General features: G+C 42.9%; 1 protein-coding gene across 1 annotated transcript in view; it reads right to left on the reverse strand.

Moving 5' to 3' along the window:
- The window catches only part of AVEN (apoptosis and caspase activation inhibitor), a 113,151-nt gene that overhangs the window by 19,982 nt on the left and 80,239 nt on the right, over positions 1-12,930 (reverse strand). The gene's annotated exons all lie outside the window — the stretch shown is intronic.

Below are 12,930 nucleotides of genomic sequence, written 5' to 3' on the forward strand. Positions count from 1 at the left end.
TCCCTGCCACAGGGTGAGCTCCCGTTGCTCGGTCCCTGCTCCTGCCAACCTAGCAGTTCAAAAGCACATCAAAGTGCAAGTAGATAAATAGGTACCGCTCCGGCGGGAAGGTAAATGGCGTTTCCGTGCCCTGCTCTGGTTTCCCAGAAGCGGCTTAGTCATGCTGGCCACATGACCCGGAAGCTGTACATCGGCTCCCTCGGCCAATAAAGCGAGATGAGCACCGCAAACCCAGAGTCGGTCACGACTGGACCTAATGGTCAGGGGTCCCTTTACCTTACAGCTGATGGTGTGAAAAACACCTGAATTCCTTTTATTGTTTTTGGAAACAAATTAAAATAAATGGTGTACATTTTCAAAATTTGTCCCTCTACAGTTCTCTTAAGACTTGCTCTCGTAGCAAGGCACTTAATCGTTCCCCCTACTCCATCGCACACATTTTTACTATGGCCAGTGGCAAAGAAATGCCATTCAGCAGTCATACCATAGTCCTCTTCATGATAACACAGACTGATAAAGTTCTTGTAGTTCTTTTATTGTGATGAACTACCATCAACAAACTAAACTACATTTGTTAAATGTGGGTGTTCTTGTCTCAAGTATTGCAACACTGACTTCTGGAATGTGAAAAAAGCTGTAGTTTTAGGCAGTTTAAGGCAGTCACTGACGAAGCATATGGACTTAGACTTCAGTTCGCTTTCACATTTATAGTAGATCACAAATGGGTGTAATGTAACCTGAATGTTATGCCAGTGAAAATCTTGAACAGCATCTTGCAGAACGCAGGTGTAATTTTCTGCAAAGTCTGCTAAATTCAAACAACATTGATCATCCAAATCGGCTTTCATTTGCTTTAAGCGTTGACTCTGTGACTTGGTTATAAAATGGTGCCTTGTTAACTACTAATTTTGCAACCAGGAAATCAACGAATTCATCAACTGGTTTTAAGGGACGATCAGTCAGTGTGGAGCCACTGTTTAAACACAACTGTTTCTTTAGTTTCAAAGTATTCTAACCCCATAAGAAAATCCTTAAGTACAGACTCATTAGGGCATTCAGGACAATGGTGAAGCATGCATTCTTCTGACTCCAGGTTACACACTAGTTTCAGGAGGAGTTCTTGATATGGCATGCTTAAAGTATACTCTGCATCATGAGTTTAAAGTTTTGATGATAGGTGCATACACACACTGAATGAATCCCACAACTATTTAGTCACACACTCTTTAGGACGTAGTTCACAAAACTTTGTAAAAACATTTTTTTTCATCAGGATTATCTTCCTTGAATGATAAGTAGACATGTTTTAAGTTATGAAGTATTGGTCTCTTTGTTCTCAACTCTCTTTTACCACTTTCTCTTGGAAAAGAAACATAGCCTTTTTATTAGCCAAAACTCTACTGATGTCATCTTCGCAGTAAACGTTCCTTACTTTCTGAAAAAACTTCAGCACTTAAGAGGATGGGCTTTCCTTTTGAGTTGGTGATATGGAGCCAGCAGTCACTAAAAGTAAGCTGTGATTGCGAAAAGCCCCTGGTAGGATTTTCCTCCATTTATCTTTAAATCAGATCAATAAAGGTTGCTTTATTGATATATATATTTGCAAGACAGTTGCTAAAACTAAGGGAAACTAGGGAAAATAATGCAACAATAAAATGAGATCAAAATTAAAACTTATCTGAAAAAGCAGGCGAGCCAGGAGTAATATCTTGCTGAGTCAGGTAGGAGAAAAAAACTGAGAAGGAAGTGCCTATCTCCCACAAGTCTTTGCTCCTGCCTGAGGTCATGTGAGAGGAAATACCCAATCCACTGTAAAAAAGTAAGGGTTTCAACAAGCAAGTTCTACAATTAAAACTAGTTGGATATGAACACTTTTGAGCAAGCTTCAAAAAACATACAACTCTTTACAAATACTATTTATAGGAATTATGAAGAAACTACTGAAAATAACAAATTAATGTATTTTTGACTGTCTAATCTCACTTTATTTTTGTGCTGTTTTCTTAAGCCAAACCTGACAGTAATATTCTTCTTACCTACATCAGATTCCCGATGACTCAGAACAAAAGCTAAATCCAGTGCAAGTTCAGGACTGATGAGTGACTCAGAATTTTTGCAAAACATCCGAAGAAGGTAAGGAGGAAAAGCGCTTGGAGATTAGAACCTGCTGATGATACAAACCTCAGAAGTACTTCCAAAACTTAAAAATAGACAAGCCTGGCTATGGTAATAGTCACTGAAAATCTTTCAAAATTGGATTATTGCAGTGCACTCTACATGGAATTACCTTTGAAGAATATTTGGAAGATCAATTGGTCCAGAAAAAAGCAGCAAGGTTGTCACGGGTGCCTATGGGGTAATTTTACACTTATCCAGCAACAACTACATTGGTTGCAAATTTGGTTCTGTGCACATTTCAAAGTGTTAGTAATTACCTTTATGCTCTTGAATGACTTGGCTCCAGGATACTTCAAGGATCACCTCCCATATCAGAAAGATTGCTTCCTAAGAGCTGATGGAGACACCCTTCTTGAAGCGTTGTCCATAGTGCGGCCGTGATCGTATAGTGGTTAATACTCTGCGTTGTGTTGCCCACAGTGTTTTCTGCCAATTGGTGTAAATATATGCAGCACATGTGCAGCGTATATACATATATTTTCATGCTGCCCATCTGACTGGGTTCCCCTAGCTACTGTGGACAGCTTCCAGCTAAAAATCACTCAGAGAGCTTCTAGTAGATCCTACTCTATCTTCTCCCACCCCCCAAACTACACCACTGCCTTAGTGACAAAAATCACAAACAAATAACTTTGAAGAGTAGGGGAATCCTTTGAGGTTTACACATTAGAACATATACAAAACTGCTAGTCCAGCATTCTGTTTTCACAGTAGCCAGCCAGTTGTCTATGGGAAGCCCGCAAGCAGGACCTGAGTGCAACATTACTCACGATTCCCAGCAGGTATTCAGACGTATACTACTTCTGACAGTACGTGGCTATCATGGCTAGTAGTCACTGAGAGCTGCCTTCTCCTTTTCAGTCCTCTTCTAAAGCTGTCCAAGTTGGTGGGAGTGAATTCCATCGTTTAACTATGTGCTGTGTTCTTTTGTCCTAAATCTTCCAGCATTCAGCTTCATTAGATAGTCCCACGTTCAACTATTATGAGAAAGGGAGAAAAGATCTCTCTACCCTTTTCTTCAAACCATGCACAGCTCTATCATGCCTCCCTTACCTTTTTTGTAAACTTAAAACACACCAGATTTTGAAATCATTCCTCATGCAGTTCTTGTTCCAATTCCTTTCCTAATGATCTTTAGCATGCAATTCACATTTTTCACAGCTGCCCCACAATGGTTCAAATTTGTCATTGAGCTATCCATTATAACCCAAGGTATTATTCCTGGTCAGTCACTGCCGTTTCTAACCAGGAATGTACCATATATGTGAGATTTTTTTGCTCTGTTGTGCAACTCTTTACATTTGCTTGCACTGAATTGCATTTGCTATTTTACTGACCATTCATCCACTTTGTATAGCTCCTTTTGCAATCCCTATTTGAACAATTTGGTTTCATCAGCAAACTTGGCCACCTCACTGCTCACCCCTAATTCTAAATAATGAGTGAACAAGCTAAAAAGCACAGGTCCAAATACCAATTCTTGAGGGTCTTCACTTTCTACATCTCACCTTTGGGAGAGCTGTCCATTTATTCCTAGCCTTTGCTTCCTGTTTCTTAACCACTTACTGAACCATAAGATAATCTCTACTCTAGGTTATCTACAGGCCCCCTTCAAATAATTGGAGTGTTGTTCGGTATGATAAGTAGATTTGTATCCAAGAAAGAAAAGGCTGCTTCTTTGGAGAGTTTCACCCTAGACTCCCAATTATTCTCTGCCCTAGTAGTGATTGACATTTGATGCTTTTTTGCATTAGGTGCTTTGACTCATTATCAATTACTCCTCCACCTTTCAGCTCATCTGAAGTCTCTTATAGTAAACTTTTCCAGATAGAACAGGGGATAAACAAGGGCTTGTCTAAGTCTCTCCTGACCCTCCTGGTGAACCAGGACTTCTTTGGTATAACCACATGGTCTCCCTGAAGCTGCCATTTCATATCCCCTCGGAGATATGCAGTTGTTCCTGTTTTCGCTCCAACAGCTTGAATTTAGTACTCTCCCAATGTACTCATGAATAAACTTTATTGTAAGAAAACCCTGATTGAGCACCAGTGTAGGATTACTTTGGATGCTACCATTCCATATTGCTAGACATTAAATTTGAAGCTCCCACCCAACCCTTTAGCACACTAAGAGGACTAAAATACCATCTGTGTCATATCCACCATCATCCCTCAGATATAGCTCCTATATTCTACCATTTTAACATTGCTCCCCTGACCTAAGGATACCATGCTCCAATTGCTCAGGATCCAGAAGGTATGACACAAAATCTTCTTTTTCACAGAAATTTACCTTATGATGTTGACTCTAGGATGGATGTGTATTTATGGGAATGTCACAGATATATTTTCAGTCTTGGTGCTATACAGTTTGTTTTCCTGCTGAGTGTTTCCTCCTGCAGTGAAATCTATGAATGAGAAAACACTACCACAGGACAACACTCTCTCCCCAAGCCAGACACTATTCCTATTTACCAGATTATTTCTGAGTCAGATTCCTCTATGTCTGAAGAGGAAAATACTTGGGTCTGATTATCCCTTGAGGGAAGATCCACATTATATTATTTCATTCCTCTTTGATACATGGAATATCATCAAAGAGTTCAGATTCTTTAACAACTACAGAGATGAGCTGAACCACATACCATTTCTCTAGTGATGAGGCTAGTATGTTTTCACCCCCCATTAGATGGTCCCAGTTAAGCCAATAGAGAGGGGTTCACTGGGTGGTATTCAACTAGCATGTCTCATAGGTACAAACATTTCTGCTTACACAACAGAATCCTCCCCTCCTCCCACCTGCTCTCCCCAAATCTGCTCTATAGGATTGAGGGAACTCCTAGAATAGATTTAGGAGAAAATGGGGCAAGGAGAGGGTAAGACCATTCTGTTACACATGCAGAAATTATTGTGCTGATGGAACGTGCTGTGTTGGAGACAACCCACCGTCTCTCCTCTCCCTCTGATGTAACTGCATGGATAGTATAGGAAAGCTACCAGAAAATATATGAACAGACCTCTTACTCCCTCATTCTAAAATTAGTAGATGAAGTAAAAGAGTCAACTGCCTGTAGCAGAATCTTGTTTTCTGTTCAGACTTCATCTACTGAACATCCTTATCGCGTGGGTAACCAATGTGGTAGCTCTCAAACACTGTAGAACTACAACACCTGACTACTGGCCATGCTGGTTGTGACTGATGGGAGCTGGACTCAAACTACAGCTGGAGGGCACCACCCTACTACCTCTCCAAGGAGACGGGCTAATTTATCTCAACCCAAAAGGTTACATGACTATTTCTAATGTTTTAAAAATGTGCAGAAACACAATTTACTCTTCTTGTCACACATATGTGTACTCCTTAGGTCCTGGATATATATTTCCAACAATTTATTTCATTGTGACACTTACAACAGAATGATTGCAGAAAATGCATCAATGGGAAAACTGTTAGGATATTTCCGTTCCACCTTAAAAGGGAGCAGGATGTTTGTATAACAGCCTGCGCGTTTCCTGTCTCACAGGATGTTTATGTTGTCTGTTCCTTTCGTTTTCTCCTGTTTTGCCTGAGCAGTCGGAGCAGACGGTCATGTCTTCTCATTTTCTGACCTACGCTGAATAAACTGTAAATATGCATGTTCTGCTCTCATGCTGTGCAACTTTTGCTGTGTGAATTCTGCTGTTAGAGTGTGCACTAAGCCTGAGGCTTCGTGTCGCTAAATTGCTGGTACTGCGTGACTACGGGAGGTCGATGGATCGTCCGGCACCGAGCTTGGGGGCTCAGATGGACTTTATCTCCCTGGCAGTATCCCAACAACCGGTTTCGGGCCCAGATTCACGGCACTTGCAGGAGAGTAAGACAGCGACAGACTGCTGAAAGGTATGTTGGAAAAGCGAAAGCAGAGGCTTTTCTGGATGCCGCGGAAAAGGCTTTTGATGTCCGGCAAACTAATTGGCCTGGGAGCCGAGCCAGAGGCATCGTGATTTATGGGCTGCCGAGATAAGCCGTTTTTGAAGGCATAAAGGCTCACGGCTAAAGCAAAAAGCTGGAATGGATGTTTTCCAAGCTTCGGAGGCCACTGAGTGCCCAAAGTTAAATCGGCACAATTATCAGACCTGGGCAAAATGGTGTGAGAGTTTGCTGCGTCAGTTTGGAGTCTGGCATACTGTGTTTGAAGCCACTCCAGTTCCTCGGACAGAGAAATGGGAGGCCCAGCATTCGAGGGCCGTTGATATAATAGTCTTATCCGTCTCTCTGGAGGAAATAAAGACGCTTGCTGGAAATCTCACGGCAAGTGACATGTGGGATGCTTTGAAAAAGGCCCACCTGCCAATCACCCCAGCCCAGGGTTTGAATGCATCGGAGGTCCTGGCTGTTTCCCAGAATGCTAGTGAATGCAGGGATGCTGAGGGCACCGGTTGCAAGCTGCAGGGGGAGCAGACTGCCACGTCATCCCAGGCAGCATTCCAGCCTCCAGAGGGAGCCAAAGAGTCGGCTGCTGAGAGCTCTGTTTCTCGTGAGAACCAAGGTCAGAGCCTATGCAGAGGCCAGAAGACCAGATGTAAACAAAGGATAAAGCCTGCAGATGGCCAGGAGCGGGGGGGGGGCAAGTTGCAAAAGCCCACGCCAGTGGAAAACAAGGCTATGTTTGCTGGCACAGCTCCACCAAAGGCTAAAGGCATGTCTGATGGCCAGGAGCAGGGGGGCAAGTTGCAAAAGCCCTCGCCAGTGGAAAACAAGGCTATGTTTGCTGGCACAGCTTCACCAAAGGCTAAAGGCAAGCTGCAAAAGCCCACCCCGGTGGGAAACAAGGCCAAGGCCAGGTTTGTAGTGGATTCAGGGTGCACGCACCATCTCACCAAAGACCGCCATCTGTTCATCTCCTTCACACCTCAAGATGGAGAGATCCACCTGGCTGATGGAAGGACTTTGCAAGCTACAGGAGTTGGGACTGTGAAACTTGCAAGTCTGCATACTACCATCAGAGATGTACTTTTTGTTCCAGGAGCTGCGGACAATTTGCTTAGTGTCCCACAGCTGAATGGGCGTGGTTTTGAGGTTTCCTTCAAGAGGACTGTCTGTGTCATCAGAAAAGGCAAAGAGGACATTTTGCATGCAAAGTTGATGGATGGTTTGTTCTGTCTAACTTATGATGACAATGCTGTTATATCTAATGCTGAGACTTGTTGTGTTGCACAAACTAACAAGGTTCTTCATGCAGGATGTATTCATGATGCACATAGAAGATTTTGTCACTTATCTTGGCAAGCGCTAGCCAAGATGCCTGGGTTGGTTGAAGGTTTGGACATCAAACCTTGTAAATTTCACATGAAATGTGTATCTTGTGCAGAGAACAAGGTGAAGGTTGCTCCAAAAGGCAAGGAGTCTAGCAGGCAGGCTTCCAAACCCTACCAGCTAGTGCATGCAGACTTGGTTGGGCCTCTAGCGCCCTCTTTGGGAGGAGCAAGGTACTTCATGGTTCTAATTGATTCTTTTTCCAGGTACATTCATGTGTTTATGCTCGAGCAGAAATCGCAAGCATTTCCTAGGTTCAAGGCATTCTGTGCTTGGTTGGAGAATGCTCATGGTAAACGTATTGGCTGTCTGTTTACTGATCGGGGTGGGGAGTTCACTTCTCAGCAGTTTGAAGCTTTCCTGACTGAGAAGGGAATCCAGCATGATTTGTCAACGCCTAGATCGCCATGGATGAATGGGCTTGTGGAGAGAGCAAATCAAACGTTGCTGCAAGGAATAAAAACCTTGTTGCATGATGCCAACCTCCCTGAGAAGTTTTGGGGGGAGGCTCTGGCGAATTTTGTTTATTCTTTTAACAGGAGACTGTCATCACCTATTGGTTGTACTCCCTATGAGAAGATGTATGGGAGGAAACCTAATGTCAAGCACATGAGAATCTTTGGTTCTGACATGTGGGTACACACCCCACAAAGCAACAAGCTTGGGAAGCGTGGGGCACATGGTTTGTTCATGGGGTACGAAAAAGGTGCATACAGGGTATGGATGACTAACTCTAAATCCATAAAGTTCACAAGGAGTGTTGAGTACAATCCTAAGTGGGGGGAAAATGTGGGAATTTTCCAGAGTTACCCAGAGGAGGATGAAGGTGATGTGAAGAAAGCAGATCATGCTGAGAAAGCTGAGGAAACTGAGGATGATGATGATGATGATCAGAGTTCGAATTCCAGTTCAGTGGGCGGCGCTGCTGCTGCTGTCAGTGACAGTGATGACACAGCAGACTACAAGAGCGCAAAGGCCTCAGTCAGACCATCTGATGAGTCTGACAATGAACTGGAAGAACCACTGTTCACCATTGGTCACTTTTCTCCTAAGAAGGAGGAGATGAGTCCAGAAGACTTGCGTCTGGTTCGCAGGTCTGAAAGGGCGACCAAAGGCAAACCTCCAAAGAGATTTGCTGATGGGTTTGCTAAGACAGCAACTGCTGTTCTTAGTAGCTCAGAGAAGGTGTGGGAACCTTCAAGCTTCAAAGAGGTCCAGGAGTTAACCTCTAAAGATGCTGAGCCTTGGCTTAATGCCATGAAGGCTGAAGTTGATTCCTTGAACAGGAACCAAACTTGGGAGCTGGTACCGGTAGTCCCAGGGATGAGACTGGTTGGCAGCAAATGGGTCTTCAAGGCCAAGACAGACCAGAATGGCAAGGTTGTCAGACACAAAGCCAGATTGGTTGCCAGAGGTTTTTCACAGGTACCAGGGCAGGATTACCACGAGACCTACTCACCCACGGTCAAATATGAGAGCATTCGGCCGATGCTCAAGATCGCTGCGGAGGAGAAACTGCATGTTTCCCATCATGACATTAATACAGCTTTTTTGTACGGGATTTTGAACGAGCAGCTGTACATGCTTCCACCTGATGGAATGCAGATACAGAAGGGAATGGTCTGTAAACTGCGGAAATCCTTATATGGTCTCAAGCAGAGTGCCAGGTGTTGGAACACAAAACTCACTGAGACATTGCTCTCTCTAGGTTTTCACCAGGGCAAAGCTGATCCATGTGTGTTTGTCAAGGAGGAGGGGCAAAACAAACTGTATTGTTTATGTTTTGTTGATGATCTTCTGATGTTTTGGAAGAATCAGGCTTTTTACCAAAGCACCCTAGCTCAGCTGAAGGAGCACTTTGACATGAAGGATCTTGGTGAGGTATCCAACTATCTTTCTCTGCAGGTGGAGAGGGACCAAGCAGGTAATTTTCTGGTACACCAAACACAGAAAATTACTGATGTATTAACCAGGTTGAATTTGGTTGATGCAAACCCAGCAGACACACCGATGGTGACAGGTTACCAGGTAGATAGTACTGCTGAAGCGTTTTCTGACACAACGCTGTACAGATGCATTCTAGGCAAGTTGAATTTCATTGCTAGATGTTCGAGACCTGACATTGCTGTAAGCACTAACCTGCTGAGCAGACATGCTAACAATCCTACTGTTCAGGATTGGAAAGCTCTGAAGCGCATAGCCCGGTATTTGAAAGGGACTATGCACTACAGGCTGAGGTTCACCAGTCAGAAGACTGGAGGTCTTGAAATCTTTGCAGATGCAAGTTTTGGAAGTGACACCACGGATGGTACAAGCACTTCTGGAGTATGCTACATGTACAACCACTGCCTGTTTGACTGGTTGTGCAAAAAGCAGACGACAGTTAGCCTAAGTTCCTGTGAAGCAGAACTCAATGCTCTGTCATTTTCACTCATGGATTGTGAATGGTTGATGCAACTGTTTAAGGACAGTGGGGTTTCTGTGAAATGTCCTATACAAGTATATCAAGACAATAGATCTTGTTTGGCTTTGCTGAACTCGGAGAGTTGCAAGCAAAGGACCAAGTACTTGCAGATTAAGCTACATCGTGCAAGAGAGTGTATTCAGAAAGGACTCATTCAGGTATCCTACATGCCAGGAAATGAAATTCCTGCTGATCTGTTGTCTAAGGTTGTTAACAAAGAACAACTTAAGGTTTACGCACAAAGGTTGCAATTGGGTTGAACCACAGGTACTACAGGTTACACGGAAAGGGGGAGGATGTTAGGATATTTCCGTTCCACCTTAAAAGGGAGCAGGATGTTTGTATAACAGCCTGCGCGTTTCCTGTCTCACAGGATGTTTATGTTGTCTGTTCCTTTCGTTTTTTCCTGTTTTGCCTGAGCAGTCGGAGCAGACGGTCATGTCTTCTCATGTTCTGACCTACGCTGAATAAACTGTAAATATGCATGTTCTGCTCTCATGCTGTGCAACTTTTGCTGTGTGAATTCTGCTGTTAGAGTGTGCACTAAGCCTGAGGCTTCGTGTCGCTAAATTGCTGGTACTGCGTGACTACGGGAGGTCGATGGATCGTCCGGCACCGAGCTTGGGGGCTCAGATGGACTTTATCTCCCTGGCAGTATCCCAACAAAAACAGCATAGATTAAAATTTTGCGGAATTGTCCACAATCCACTTTTTCTCTCCATAGAGATTAGATGATTGCACACAGATGGGATTCTGCTTTGAAACCTGATGGGATTACATTTGTATTATCATTTCTATTTCTGAAGCAAACTGCATCTCTTAACTGGGAATGTGGGATATAACCAAAAATTAAACAGAGCTTTTTAGCTTTAGCCTCAAATACACAGTGAAGGCCAGTATGAAAAACTGGATGTGAATTAAAAGCTCACCGAGCTCTGATAATTTTGTTGCTGATGAGGTAACTCAAAGCTCAATTCTATGTCAGAAATCTTAGTTTGCAATAGTGCAAAAATATGATTAAACTCAATAAATGTTCAAGTTTATTTTATAATATTATATATAATTAAGTTTTTATATTATTTGGCCTATAATAAGAGGGGAAAGAGAAAACAATTACTTTTATTTAATTGTTCTCGATGTTTACATGGTAACTTGCCCTTTCCTGTATTTGCAAACATCTTGTTGCTACAATAATATAATTTATGTTTAATTTGTGAAATGGAGGGAAAAGGGACAGTGGTCCTTTGAAAAATATATGAAGTATTGTTTATCTTATTTCAATTTTTTTTCCAATGTTGTCAAATGAAGATATCTAGGTGTTCACAATTTTTTCTTCTAGGTAAGCATGCCAAAATAAAACACCCTACAAGGTAAATTGCCAGTCATCTTCTGCCTGAGCACAAAAGAAGACATTTTCTCATAAAAAGTACTGTGGCTTGGATACTTTAATCTTCATAAACATTCAGGTGGCAATTTCTCAGTCCATAAGGAAACAGCACAGCCAAACCACTTAGCTGGTTGTCCAATTTGCAAGCTGTCAAAGCCAAATATTTGTAAGATTATTTTCCCAACCATCTGCAGGTGCTGGTGTGGGAATTAGTCCCGCTGTGTTTACTGTATGTTGCAGAGATACTTAAAAAAAATAATTCAACTTTGAGGACCAGATACTAGTGAAAAGAAAGCTAAAATTCCCATAGTCTAAGGAGTATGGTGTTTCAGGTCAATTTCCTAACAGTTCAATCCTATACACATTTGCTTAGAAGTCAATCCTAGAGTGCTCAATGGTATTGAGCCCTGTACCCTTGGGACACAATTCTGTGGTTCCTGGGTGTTGAAGGGACAATAGGGTATTACTCCATGGGCATAGAGGGAGATCAACTCTTAGAAGCCCACTCCCAGGAAGTACAGAAATGACCTTGCCCATCTGCCACTGGTGCTCTGATAAGGGTGGGCATTTTAGGAGTGTATCAAGAGAGAGTTTGGATCTGCTGGATACAAAGCTCTCCAAATCTCTTGACATTGTCGTGCCCATTAGGAAATATGGCTCTTGAGCTGAAAAAGGTCTATTGATCTATTGTGTATATATCTTATGTATGTTTAACAGATGAAAATCATTGAAAGACTATTTGCTCAGTTTATTTTTATAATGGTAAGAGCAGGGGTCAGCAACCTAAGGCCTAAGGAAGCAGCCCGTGGAGGTCGTTTGAACAGCCCACAAGCCGCCCCCGAACTGACTTGCCCGCACGCGCACTGTGCTAAACCGGCACAGTGTGGCGCGGGGGCTCGTTTCCGCAGCACCAGAAATCGCGTCTGTGCAGACACCGAACATCGCAGGCACACACGTGCACGCACTTACATGCACGCGTGATCCAGCCCACAGAGCAATCTCTGGGGGACGGATCTGGCTCACGCAAGATAAACCTTGCCGACCCCTGGGTAAGATCTTTTTTAAAAAATTGGCTGAGATGCAAAAATTTAAGACATACATACCACCTCCATATAAACAGGAATTCTTTTCTAAGCTGGTAAAAAAAATTGCTTTTGTTTATAGGTTCTGTTGTTCCATATATTCTAGCTGGGTTTTGTGTAACTGTGTATTTTTTTCTACATCCTTTTCAGGGTCAAGGATTCCTGTCAAGGTTTCATTCTCTTTATCATCTAGTATGACTCCTTTCACAATGCTTCATCTCATAATTACTGAAATAAAGTACAGTCATTTGAGAAAAAGTAGGAAATTTGTTTTCAAATGCCACACTTTTAGAATCTCTCCCTGTTTATCATAGGTAAGTTGACGGTCATCAAGATTTTGACCCATCATTTTCACTAACACCTTATAGAAGTTTTAACAGACTTCTATCCTAGCTTTTCTTCAGTCTACAGAACACAGTTCATGGTCCAGGACTTTCCGCATCCCTCTAAGCACTCGGTGCCCACCCAAAATCTGTTTCTCAGCGGGACTTTTGAGGACGGTTAGAGGTAGGGTGCAGGAGCTC

This window comes from Podarcis raffonei, chromosome 1 (genome assembly GCF_027172205.1).
Source record: "Podarcis raffonei isolate rPodRaf1 chromosome 1, rPodRaf1.pri, whole genome shotgun sequence".
Taxonomy (NCBI): domain Eukaryota; kingdom Metazoa; phylum Chordata; class Lepidosauria; order Squamata; family Lacertidae; genus Podarcis; species Podarcis raffonei.